This window comes from Podarcis liolepis (assembly GCF_965112155.1).
Source record: "Podarcis liolepis genome assembly, chromosome: 3".
Lineage (NCBI taxonomy): Eukaryota > Metazoa > Chordata > Lepidosauria > Squamata > Lacertidae > Podarcis > Podarcis liolepis.
Window position 1 is genome coordinate 44,946,923 of NC_139557.1, and position 13,990 is coordinate 44,960,912.

Below are 13,990 nucleotides of genomic sequence, written 5' to 3' on the forward strand. Positions count from 1 at the left end.
ACAGGTGGCAGTTACCCTAGAGGAAGACGACGTTTCATCTATTTATTTCTGATATTTATTATTATTATTTTTTAAATCTATGTATTTGTGCAACAGTTCAGTGGATCAGTCATCCATTTTCATGGTGGTTTCTGAATGAACACAACCATCTGATTACTGATATCACTGCCAGTCTTTCACCTTGGCTTTGGTACCATAGTTTCAATTGGTGATATTGAATTTCCAGGTACTGCTGCTGCATCTGATGATTGTTGCACCAATATGCAGATGACACCCAACTCTCTCTCTGTTCCATCTGGACCAGGAGAGGCAATTGAGGTGATAGGCTGGTACCCAGAGGCACTGATGGACTGGATGTGGGACAATAAATTGAAGCTGAATCCTGAAAAGACAGAGGTGTCATGGGTCCCAAGTTATTGAGTCCAAGAAGTGAGGAAATGTCCTGCCCTGGGTGGGCTTGCACTTCCCTGTAAGGAGCAGGTCCACAGCCCCGGGGATGCTCAAGTGTTCAACCTTAACTGGAGCCTTGTGTGTGTGTATATATGTGCATGTGATGTTTCAAATGGCTCGTGGAAAGTGATTCATAAATGAAATTTAAAAAAAAATGACAGAAATGAATAAGATTATACATGATGTAGGTAAAGAGAAAGAGAGATTTTCTCCCACTCTTGACATAATACTAAAACTTATGGACATATGGTGAAGCTGAATGGGAGATTCAGTACAGATAAAAGAAAACACTTTTTCACAAAGTTCATATTTAAACAATCGAATTTGCTCCAAAAAGAAATAATGGGACTTGAATGGTTTTTAAAGGGACTTATACAAATTCATGAAGGGAAAGACTGCTAGTTATGATGACATTGTTCTATCTCATGTTATAAAGTGTGTAGCCTGCAATTCTCACATGAACTCTGGAGTGCTTCCAGGTTTCATGCCGAGTGTCAGGTTAGCCTGTGAGAATTGCAGGCTTGTGTGCAAACTGCACACTTCTTAACACTCCACTGTTGGAGGCAGTATACCTCTGAATACCAGTCTCTGTGAATTACAGATGGAGAGAGTGCTGTTGTGCTCAGGTCCTGTTTGCAGGCTTCCCATAGGCATCTGGTTGACCAATGGGATGCTGGACTAGATGGGCCTATGGTCTGATCCAGCAGGGCTCTTCTTATGTTCTCATGACAAGCTGACTCACTCAGCAGAGCATGAGACTCAGGGTCGTGGGCTCGATCCCCACGTTGTGCAAAAAGATTCCCATATTGCAGGGGATTGGAAGAAAGGACCCTCATGGTCCCTTCCAACTCGACAATTCTATGAGTCACTCCCTTGTTTTCTTTCTTGCATAGATTGTTAATTCCCTCCGGTTCTTTAGACATGTACTATATTGCTCTGTCCCCCACATGTTAGCAATTTGAAGAGCAGTTTAGTTATAAAAGAACTACCGTAATTAAGGTCTCGAGACAGACCTCATGCAGGCAGGAAGAGAGAGGGGTATTCTGTGGGCATTGGCAGATGTGCAGTTGAACCCCATTGGGGCCTGGATTTACTGAAAAGCAGCCTTCTGAACAAGCTGCAAGTGAGAGAGAAGCCCAGTAGTAAGCCCTCCTACGAGGGAATTACAGTACATTGAGTCTCGTAATCTTAAAGGCATGCATGGCTGATGTGTACTTGGCATGAAATATTCCTCTCCCCTCCTGCCTTTATTTTATACATAAAGGCAAGAACTTCCATACAGACAAGCCATAACAGAAGAGGAAGGAAATCCAATGTCAAGTACTTCTTATACCATAAGAATCACAACCAGATTGTTATAAATTTCACAATGAAAATGCTTCTACTACCTGAACATCTATTTCAGCCCCACAGTATTAAGTCCCCAAGCTGGGTACCTCCTGGGAAAACCCCCCTCATAAGGCTCTATCTCCTTTCCCTGAAATGGACAATATATTTTAACATGTCACTGTTGAAATAGTCCACATTTTACATAAGTTACTATTCTTCCATTTCTAGGCTCCAGGAAAATTTAATTGGAATCAGCAGTCTCTAGATTCATTCTATTTGTGCCTTACTACCTATGTCAGGGATGGGGAATCTCCTACACTTCACAGGTTGCTTTTGGACACCTGTTTGCATCATCCCTGATGCACTGGCCATGCTAGCTGGGGTGGATGGAAGCTGGAGTCCAACAACCTCCAGAGGGCCACAGATTCCCCACCTCTGTGCTAGGACTTCCATATATCCCTGTAATAATACTGTACAGTAGTGCAGCTTGTTTGTTTGTTTGTTTGTTTGTTTGTTTGTTTGTTTGTTTGTTTGATACAGTAGTACAGTGATAAAACTCTTTCCTGTTATATTTCACATCACTTCAGCTACCTGGTTCTAATTAATCTAAGTTGCTGAAGGAGAAAAACGGCATTATTGGCTCCACATCTTGAGTGAAATGCCATGGGATGCTCAGGTGAAAAGCGATACATATTTTATAGCCCTAGAAATAAATAAATTCAGTAAAACAACCAGCAGATGGCATTTTTGTAGAAAGAAAATGGCTGAGAGTCTTAACCTAGGATAAGAATATGATGCAAGCTATCATTTTGAAAATGCTGTGGTATTGTCTCGTTCTGTACTCAACCTTAGCTCCCAGCCCTGGACAGAATAATATTATAGGGACAAAAGCTTACAAGGTCAGGAACAATCAAAGCGCTTGAAATGAGGGATGCTATAACAGAGCTGATTCATTTGTTGTCCCACATGGAAATACAGTGGTGCCCTGCAAGAAGAATGTCTTGCGAGGCACCACTGTACCTTCCACATCCCCAGCCTGTCTGATACAGTTTTACCAGATTTGTGTGGTCATGATTTTGGTTTGTTTGTTTTTTTACTGCTGACACCTGTATCCTGACCTTCATTTAAAGCCCCCCCCCCCCCGTTATTGGGTGAGGGATGCCATAATGGTATCTGCACAGCTGCAAGCAGATTCAAAACCATTGTTGGGTGTTTGAGGGTCTTTCCAATGGTAAATGGGGATAGTCAGAGGCTACATTAAAATAGAGTGAAACCAGGGGAATCTCTCAATATATGAGTGGTTGGAGCAGTTTATCTTCTCTTATAATTCTCCTAGCAGTTATTATAGGAGAAAATAAAATGCCACAACACTCATGACCCCAGGTCTCCTGAAACCAGAGCAAAAATAAAAACACAGGCAGAATATAGTTCATGTGCATCTAAGCCTGTGTAAATCCCTAAATGGATTGTATACTGTATAAAGAAAGGGGAATAAGCAAGGCAGAATGCAGTCAAGAAGCAGAAATCTCAAATGCTGCTCCTGAAAATTGGCCACATGCCAACATGAGCTAATGCGGCCGGATGTTTCTCAGATCTGCTCTGTTTAAAAGAACAACAGAATTCAAACCAAGATACGTACTTCATTTACATCTCCACACAAAACACCGACAACATTGCCCTTGCACTGCAGCTGTTGCCCATCTTGCTTTTGTCACTGTAACCTTCTGCACCCTCACAAATATTTAGCTGGCTTTATTTGCACCCTCACAAACAACAGCAGGCCCTCTGTTTTCTCCCTTATGTTCCTCCCTCACACTCCCCTCCCTTCCTCCTTTCCCTCTCAATTTCACTTTTGTCTCTCAACTCCCACAGACCCTGTTCTGCACCTCAATACCCAAACTCCCTTTTCTCTTCAGCCCTGTTTCATTCATGCTCTCCCGCCAGTAAGGACCACCCCTTCCAGAATGCCCCATCTCCCCCTTAAGATGCTGTCTCTATCATGCTGCATTCCTTCTGTCTCTTACCAGCTCTCTCATTCTCACTCCCTTTCTAAATCTCTCAGCTCCAGGCTGCTCTTTCTCACCAGCAGCTTTCCTTTTCATGCCATCTGTCAGTTCTTCAGTTTCTCCGTCTTCTATCAGACTGTGCTAGGAACTCTCCACTTGGGCAATAGAGTCCAGGAATTACTCTCTGAAGGAACCTGGCAAGTGAATGTACGGTAACCGTACTGGCTAATACAAGTCCTTGCTGTGTTGGGAGATGTGTTCAAGGTATTATATGTGATACCTAAGGCTGGCATCAAGAGTGCCGTCAAATCTGAGCGTTTGGAAGTCCCCCACCCCGCTTTTGAGTTCTTCTCTGAATAAATTTTCCTTCATGAGTCTAAGTTCTCAACTTCAGCCTCAGAAAGTGCTTCCTCTGATCATTCACGCGGGAGAATGGTAAATTTAAGATTAAGATTTAAGATAACAGGCCAGTGATACAATATGGTACTTTTAATAAATTTGGGCTTATCCACACTTGCCTATTGTCTGCTCTTTCCATGCAGAGGTCCATGCTTAAATGTTCTGTGTCCAATCTAAAGCTGAATTGGAGCAAACATTAATTCAAGTTTTCTGCAGATTGTCATTAAAGTGCAAATTTTCATGGGGAAAGCTCCAGAGCAAAAAGAGAAGGACACATAACTTTAAATCGCAGGATATGCTTGGAAAGAGCAGAGGAAAGTTAAGTGTGGGTATGCCCTTTACTGCAAAGTTAAAGTCATAGTCACTGAATACTGACAGTACTGTTTCTGTTATGTACTGAAATTTTCACCCTGGGCCAGCAGGGGGATACTGTAGATAGTTTTCACACAGGTCCACATATGCAAATAAGGGATTGAAAGTGACGTTCAGTGATTGGATAGTTACAGAAAATGGTTACTGTTGCATTGTAGTGGAGCTCTATATAAGCAGGCTAGCTGAACCCTTCAGTTCAGTTCTGTTCTGGCCTGTGAATAAACAAGAGCTGTTTGAAGAATCGCTGTGTCGTCTGATATGTTCACCCACAACTTAACGGTTTCTGTGTGGAAAGCGGACAGGGTAATTAAACGCTATGCAATAGAACAAAATATTATTATATTCACCTCCCTCTCTCTCTCCCTCCCTTCCTCTCTCTCTCCCCTCTCACTTTCCCCCCATTTGCACAATGTCTATGACAATAGTGTCTCATACCAAATGTAAACAAACTGTAAGACTCTATGAATTGAAAGTGGAGACACTATATGTACTTTTCCTTGTTTATTTGTTTGTTTTGTTGTTTTGTAACACAATAATTTTTTTTACTAAAAACTGATTTAAAAAAAACTCAGGTAAAACAAGCTACTGTACTTAACCCTCTTGATATAGGATACACTTTGACCAGGCACCTGAAACTCAGCAGGGACAGTGCCTGCCTAACTTCTTGTGGAAGGGAGTTCCATAGAGTTTGGCCCACCCTTGTTGGCTTGCATTGTCCTTCTGGCCCATATAGAGCCACCAATAGGCCTTCCCCTAATGATCTCAGTGACCGACTTGAGTTTACTGGGTAGGGTGGTCCTTAAGATGTCCTGGGCCTAAGTTAGTCAAGGCTATGTACAGTAGTATATGAACCTTGAACTTGGCCTGGGAGCAGATGGGAAACCAGTGCAGGTCTTTAAACACCAGTGTCATGTGTTGATGATGGTAGTCTGTACCCATCACCAGTCTAGTTGCTTCATTCTGCACTCCAGGGTCCTCTAGGGTTTCAGAGAGGGAACATTCCCAGCCCTACTAGAAGCTGCCAGGGGATGGATCTGGGAGTTTCTGCATCACCTCACCTTAGACACTCTATAAATATTCACTCACAGCCAAAATTATCTTTCAGCTTCACTGATTTTCAGCATTCCTTGTCTGAATCTTCTGCTGCTGAACTTAGAATATTTGATTACTTTAAATAATATAACGGGGTTAGCCAGTTTCTGAGAGAAGGCTTGAAACCATAAGCAAGTGTACAGATATTGTAGGCTACATAATTCCTGCTCATCCTCAACATGTTTCTGTTAATCTAGATTGGTTCTAGATCCTGCCATCCACAGAGGTGGGTGTGGCTACTTGATGTGCATTTGAAAACTCTTCCCTTGATTAGGTTTTCCAGACTTTTTCTCCCTACACATGTCCCAGGTGAATGAAGAAGTGAGTGGAAATTGCAATCTTGGTATATGCTTCTCAGGTGTGTTCCCCCCATCTCTCATTCTCATTTCTTTTTTGCAATTTTAAATTCTTGAACTTTGAATGTTGTGCGTTGTATGTTTTACTGTTGTAAGCCACTTTGAGACATACATGGTGGAAAATGGACTATTTTAAAATTAATTAATTAAAATGCATAAAGTGAACCTCTGCCATAACTGAAGACAGTATTGAGCCAGTATCCTATATTCTAAATGGCACATAGAGTTCAAGAAAAAAAAAGCACTGTCTGTCTCTAGCTGGAGAAGTAAGAGCCACAGCTACACTGCAGACTGATGAATGCAAAAGAAAGGTGAGTTTCAGTGACAAGCAACTATGGTTGTGTACACATTACACAGCAAGGTTGTTCGTTTTGGATCAAAGCTGGTTTGCAGGGGAAACAATTTCAAAACACAGTATTTCATAAGAAATGATAGGAGAGAGATGGATTGTTGCAGATAATGTGTGTACACTGCTTCCCAAACCAACAGTGGGAGTGCACTGGACACAGAGTAAACAGAAGTGTGTGTACAGCCTGAGTGAGGTCCAAGCTTTGTAGTAGCATGGCTGCACACAGGAGAATTTGCTTTCTGAGCAGCCTCCATATGGTCACATATCCCTGACATTTCACTGACTGTTAATTTTCGCATTATATTTGACCTTCCACATAAAGGTAACATAAAAACCACTCCCAGAGAATTAATGCAATGTAATGCATGTTTAGCACTTATTTCCAAGTTATTTGATTCCAGAAAAATGCTTTTGCAGCCCCCTTCACCTGGAAAACCATGATAGTAAATTGACGGAATTTGGGGAGGTATACTGGCATACAATTCTTTCCAGCTGTTTTCATGGGGGAGCAGAACCAGAAAGCTCAGGGGAGTAATGTTGCCTCAATGATGTTGGTTGCCTTGTGAATGAAATTTAGCATGACATGCTGACATATTGGTCAAAAAGCCACAGTTCTATAGAGGTACTGGGAATATTAGAAAATGAGGCAGAAGCTCTAACACAATAGTCCCCATGTCTGAATGCACCCATAAAGCATGGACTACTTGTTGCTTGGAGTAACCTTCTTCTTTTAAAATTAAGTATGTCACTGATTGAATTAACATGCATGTGGTTGTTTTTTTTTTAATGTAAATAGCAGTTGAGTGATGTAGGAGACAGCTTCCTGGACCTGAGAAGCTGAGGAGGGAGAGTTTAACCCTTTCATGCCATGGTGCCAATGAAAATCTGCCACAAGCACTGGGAGGGAGGTCTCCTTTAGCATCTAGGAAAGGAGCCTTTTCCAACCCCTATGAGAGTCTGCTGATCAAGCTTGTTTTCAAGCAGGTTGAAGAATCTTTCTGCTTGATCCTTGACTTCTAAGTTTAGTCTGTAAAGATTCACCATTATACTCCATATTGCTTGCAGAGCAGACATGGTCTCCTACGATGCGTGAGGCAGAGCAGTGCTTTCATGAACTGATGATTCAGCAGAAGGTGGACAACTCAGCAATGTCTGAGAGATTTTTTAATCTTCGGAGGGAGAGGAGGTGGAGGGAGAGAGAGACGATATTAAAAATAGAAAGATCAGAAAGGGGAATGCAACTGCCAGATGTCGATAAGAAAGGGATTGCTGCTGCACAACTGTAACATGGGAGGTGATTCGTGCTATAGGAAAGGCAGCATTCATATTCTGCATGATTTCATCTGTTCTTATTTTCTCCTGCCAAAGAAGGTCAGGCTGAGGATCTGTGAACCTGCTTGGGTTCATTGTACAATGATCAGATTTTGCTAGCAGAGATAATTCGGAATGATAGCTTAATTTTCTTATGGAAAAATGTGTTCTGTGTGTGTTTCTGTGTGTGTGTCTGTGTCTGTGTCAGAATAGTCAGGAAATAAGAAGAGGGGAAAAGTAGGTTGCTGGGATAGCCAACAGCCCACGAAGGCAGTGGTTTTAACATAACCTGACCTCTCTGAGGAAATTCTAATAAACTGCCAATAAACCCTGGGAATAGAAGAAACATGGCCTTCAGGCAAAGCTGCCTGAAGAAGCAGCAGACCTGAGCAGCTGGCCATCTTTCAGACCAGTGGTGTGCCTTGCATTGCAGCCTTTGCTAGGGGGAATTGTTAATTTCATGCTCCATGGAATCCCCAATGCAAGTTGTTAATTCCATCTTGGAGATGAACTAGGAGGACCCCGGGGCAGCCCAAGGCAATTGCTTCTGTAGTGATGAGCAGGGCAGAATGCTAACTGCAGAGGCAGGGGATACATACAAGCCAGGAATTAAAGAGAAGATCGAAGAGGAAATACTGCTTTGACCGTGTTCTATTTCATCAGTAGCTGAAAATGTTGGCAAGCAACTGCTTATGGAAAAGATGAACCTATAAAATGATGCTGTACTGTGACAATAACTATTGAAAGTAATCAATAGTCTCCAGTGGTTTAGAACTAAACGCCTAAAACCTATAGCTCCAGCTGTGGAGAGGCAGATTTGGTCTGTCCTATGCCCCCGGAGATGCCCTCCCAGAGGCCATATCGGATTTTAGTTTTAAAAATTCAGACTGGGGTAGGGAAAATCTTTTGAATCGCTTACTCCCCCCCCCAACTATGCAGAGTTATGAAAGGTGGGGGGAGAAATGAACTCTTGAGCCTTGCTAGAAGATATTAAATGCATATCCAACAGAAGTGGGCTGTTTAGTCTGGTGAAAAAATGTGTGTGTATTTATTCCCCCCTGGTGGAGCAAATGTAAAACTGCAAATTCTATCCCCTAAATTATTTTAAAATATTCCTGTGCTGTGACAGTGGCATGCAAAAATGATTTAAACTTGAGGGAGGGGAGGGGAAACATAAAGCAGATTAATAATTATTTTTAGAGACATTGGGCTAGATTCAAACTTAGCTGGCTGCTCCTAATTACCATTGCACTCACTGAAATTTAAGCCATCCCCAAAGTCCCTTTGATTTCAATGGGACCTAAGTTTTATTAATGACACAATCCTATACATTTCTAGTGAGGCATACGAATGAGTGAATTTGCCCATTTCAGTTTTTATCTGTTTCTCATTTTTCTAATCTTAAATTTGGTTTTCAACATTTCCACATCATTTTTTAAATAACCCTCATGAAAATGCACCAGCATTTTAGTGCAACTTCCCTTAACATACATACATCTTTGCAAAGGAGTTTCCCCATATATAATGCGTTTTGGCACGCTGTCTTCACTAATAAAAAAATTCCTTCCAGTAGCACCTTAAAGACCAACTAAGTTAGTTCTTGGTATGAGCTTTCGTGTGCATGCACACTTCTTCAGATACCTTCAGATGTCTTCACTAAAACATAGATTTTTTTTAATGCACATTTGCAGATTTTGAAGGATGGCTATGGTTTGGTGCACATCTTATTTTAGAAAGAGTGAATTCACCTTTAAATGTGAGCTGAACCAAATCCCTCCATCCCTATACAGCAGTGCCATAGGATTCCTTCACAGAGGGGAATTCTATGGCAAAGTCTCCTGGGATGAAATGCATGGGATACACTAGATCTCTAATTCAGTCAGGCTCAACTAGTTTTAAGTCCCCAACCCCTGCTCAGTCAAAGATACACTTCCATAACTTACTCATCCTGATTCAACCAGGACTTGCTGAGCCAAGGCCGATGTAAATCCCCCAAAGTGGGTGCTCTGGGGACATGGCTGGAGCAGAACCAAAGAGGGGGATCCTAAACTCTGGCAGTTTGGTCACGTAACCTGGCAACCCAACATAAAATGCTATTTTAATGGTTTGCCACAGTTAAACAGAGTTTGGATCTGGTATAACTTTGTGCCAGCTTAAATTGCAGGAGCTTGTTTTATGCCAGCTTCTGGTCCATAGGATTGCTCTCTTAGTCTAGAAGATCTAACACATTATATTTGCACACACAGTTTTCCTTTCTTTATGCCTCATATTTCCTTGTCAAAAAGAGAGAGAGGGGATTGTGGCCATAAGAAAGATAGAGGCTGTTTACTGGGGAGAACAAGTAGGCAGGGAAGCTGTTGTGAGTTTGGAAGAAAAAAAGATGAGCCCAAAAATGAAGGAATTGGGGAGAGTTAAGCAAAATAAGGAAGTGGGGATTAGTAGGAGATGATAGATGGGATAGAGGGCATTGACAGGGCTTCCTTCTATATGCTCTATTAATTTTCTCTGCAGTAACTTGTCTGACGCTGACTTGTGCTGTGCAGTAACTTGTCTTGACGCCTTGTGGGTGTTTGTTCTTCAGGCTAAATATATTTGACCCACATTTGATTGTCAAATATACCACATATTATCAAACATACCACAGCAGCTGCAGTGTGTGTGTGTGTGTGTGTGTGTGTGTGTGTGTGTGTGTGTGTGAGAGAGAGAGAGAGAGAGAGAGAGAGAGAGAAAGAAATGTCAAGCTTTATCATTTATGTTCATGAATTTTCATGTATGCACATTTGAAACACATTCAGACATGCTTTTACACCAGAGATTCTTGTTGTCTCATTCTGAGATTTTGGTGAGGGAGCGTAGTCTTGAAGAATGCCATTGCTAGCAATTAACACTAACAAAAATGTCAGCAAGCCTTCCCCAAAAGGCAAAAATACAAATGGCGATTTACCAGGGTCAAGCGTGAAAAATTAGGGTCGTGCTTGATAAATCAGGACAGTTGTAACTTGTGTGGAGGCCTTATGCTGAACCATGGAAGCACCCCTGCCCTGCCTCCATGGGCTAGGTCATTCTCCCTTGTTACAAATTAATTTGCTGCAACACAGAGAATTAGGTCATTCTGTTTCTTATAATTGCAATGTGAATTGTGTTTTGGATTTGATCCAGTTCTCCTTTCCCATTTTTGTAGACATAGTGAGATAGCCTTGGACAGAGATTGCCGCAGGCTTAACAAAAAAATGGTGGCCGTGCCTTGTGCTCCTTGCATTTGCATAGTGGGGATGTGCCTGGGAATGCTGCTTTGTTTACATATTCTGAAGGTTGATCTGCTTTGTTTACATATTCTGAAGGCTGCTCTTATCATTGAGTTCCTGCTGCTCCTTCAAACGGACACTGCTGTTCCAAGACTTATATTCCCTCCACACACAAACACATTTCCTAAGACCAGTGGGCTTGTACATTATAGGTTGCCTTCATACAGTCTATTTTAAAGTGTGCCACACAGTTCATGTTGCTGCTGGCCAGGCTATTTTGCCCATAGCAGAAATTAAGATCCTTTCAAACTTGGCAACTTTTTAAAAAATTACAAATATTGTTCTTTATTATTCTGTCCTGTGTGGTATAGGAGCCTGATTCAGTTTATGGCCCAAATCAGACCTGGGCTTTGTCATCCTGGGCCTAATCTGAGGTGCCAAATAAGGCCCAAAACCAGATCAGGGGGTACATTCACTGCCCTAGTGTTTATTGTTCCAATACAAGGTTTTCAAAGTGAATACATTTTGCTTTGCCACTAGTATCCTTGCTGCTAATGTCAATAAAAGCAAGTACATGCCCTCTTCCCTCAGTGGTAAAGCACAATGCTTTTGTAATTGATTTTGATATAAACTGGGCTGCTCTTATCTGATTTTTCCAGTGTACTCCCCACATTTTAAAATGTATCACGTTTGGTATTCAGAGTTTGTGCTAACGTCCGGTTCTTAACTGTTAGGTGATTAGCCACCATCAGTTCTGTTCCACATGTGTTTTATGGCCTTTGTCCTTACTCTAAAAATGCAAGGGATAAGCTCTACTCCTCTTTCTTTCGCTGATCTGAAGCTCCTATAGTTTCTAATTGTAAATGCATGCAAATGGGGCGCAACCCCTCCAGCACATCCTATATGCCCTTTTATTCATTTTGTTTCATTTCCTTTGTGTGTGTGTATTTCAGTTTCTTTTCCTCAGTGACACCTTAAGAATTTGCAACAGTTCTCATCTTGTACCATAAGAAGAGATTGTCAGTGCTTATCTTCAAACTCTTGATCATTTTTGTCAGGCTGACACGCTGCTCATTATTTGAAAACAGTTCATATTATTAAATGGTCCAATAAACAATGCTCGTGCCCAATAATGGTTTTGTGCCAGCAGAAATACTACTTCTTACTTAAGACACCTGATTTTTGCTGTTCATAATAATAATAATAATAATAATAATAATAATAATAATAATAATAATTTATTTATACCCCGCCACTCTGGGCGGCCTCTAACAAAATATTAAAATACAGTAATGCACCAAACATTAAAAGCTTCCCTAAACAGGGCTGTCTTCAGATGTCTTCTAAAAGTCTGGTAGTTGTTGTTCTCTTTGACATCTGGTGGGAGGGGGTTCCACAGGGCGGGTGCCACTACTGAGAAGGCCCTCTGCCTGGTTCCCTGTATTACTATGTATTACAACCCTCTGTGTCCAAGCCTGAGGAGAATGATGTTGCACACATCCCAGTCTCTGAGTGGCTACAAACTCCAGAGGTTCCAATGCTTACCCAGAGTTCAGTTTACTTGGAAAGGTCAGTTGAGACTGTGATGTCTTTAGGATATATGGTTTATTTACACATATATACAACCTGAGCATAGGAAGTGGAAGGCCTCACAACCACAACAGGTCTTGTTTCCCCATTAGGTTCTTAAGGGAATCTTAGCAGTGGTTTTGAATTCAGCACAGGGCAGGGCAGCCCTCTCTGTGTCTCTTGAGCTCCTAGCATCACCCAACTCACACACAGACTATGGCTATTGTTCTTCTAACTTACAAGATGACGTCTTCTCAGTCAGGTAAGTTGGTGTGGAAATTCCTACCCCTTCCTGGAAAGAACTGTTACTTAGTTGTCACTTTGGCAACATGGTTCACCCTTTAAGATGCTGATGTTAGAACTTAGCCCGGCCAGCTAGGACGATTATTTTACAAGGAAACCTGTTCATCAGTTTTCACTTAGTGCAAACCTGCCATCCCACAGGCATCACTTAATGGGAATGTATATGGGGAAAGGCAGTGTCTTTTAGTAAGTGATTTGGTTCTCTCCTGTCGAGTTTCAGCATTTTGGGGGGTGGATATTTGTTTGCTCTCTGGCGTTATCGGTGAACTACTGTAGTTGTTAAAAGAATTGGCATTTTTCTCTGTAAAGAGTTGGGAGGTGTGCAGATGAAGGCAACCAACATGATAAAGGGTCTGGAAACCAAGCCTTATGAGGAACGGTTGAGGGAATTGGGTATGTTTAGACTGAGAGGAAATAGGATAGCCATCTTCAAATATCTAAAGGATTGTCACATGGCAGATAGAGCTTGCTTGTTTGCTCCTGCTCCAGAGGCTAAGACCTGAACCAATGAATTCAAGTTACAAGAAATGAGATTATCACTAAATATCAGGAAGAGCTTTCTGACAGTAAGAGGTGTTTGACAGTGGAACAGACTCCCATGAGAGGGGGTAGATGTGCCTTCTTTGGATATTTTTAAGCAGAGGTTGAATGGCCATCTGTCATGTATGATATAGTTGAGATTCTGGCATTGCAGGGCAAGACTCGATGACCCTTGGGATACCTTCCAACTCCACAATTCTATGATTCTTAGCAGAATAAGCAGGAGGGTCCCCAAATGCAGCCAGGTTGCATTACAACATTTTGAAGTGAAATGATAACACATCACCATTTAAAGACCCCATAAGACTATTAAGTGCAGAGTCTGAAGTAACCTAATTGCACCATTGTCTACCTCACTTGATTACTCCAAATATCTCTGAGTATAAAATAGCATCACTTCTCTGGCAAAATGTAGCCTATTTATTTACAGGTCAAATTTGAATCTCCCACTCTTCTTGGTTGAAGAGTAACTTTAGATATGGGAAGATATTTTAGGGGGCTCCCCCCCCCCCGTGGAACAAAGCCGGATTTAAAGGTTTGCAGTGGTGAATGATTGCAACCCTTGATCCACAGCCAAAAGCATTACATTACATAAAGAGTTTTTGTCTTCATTAGGAATTAATCTGTACTAACCAACTGTCAGTTGGTGATGACAGTTTATTGCCTTCC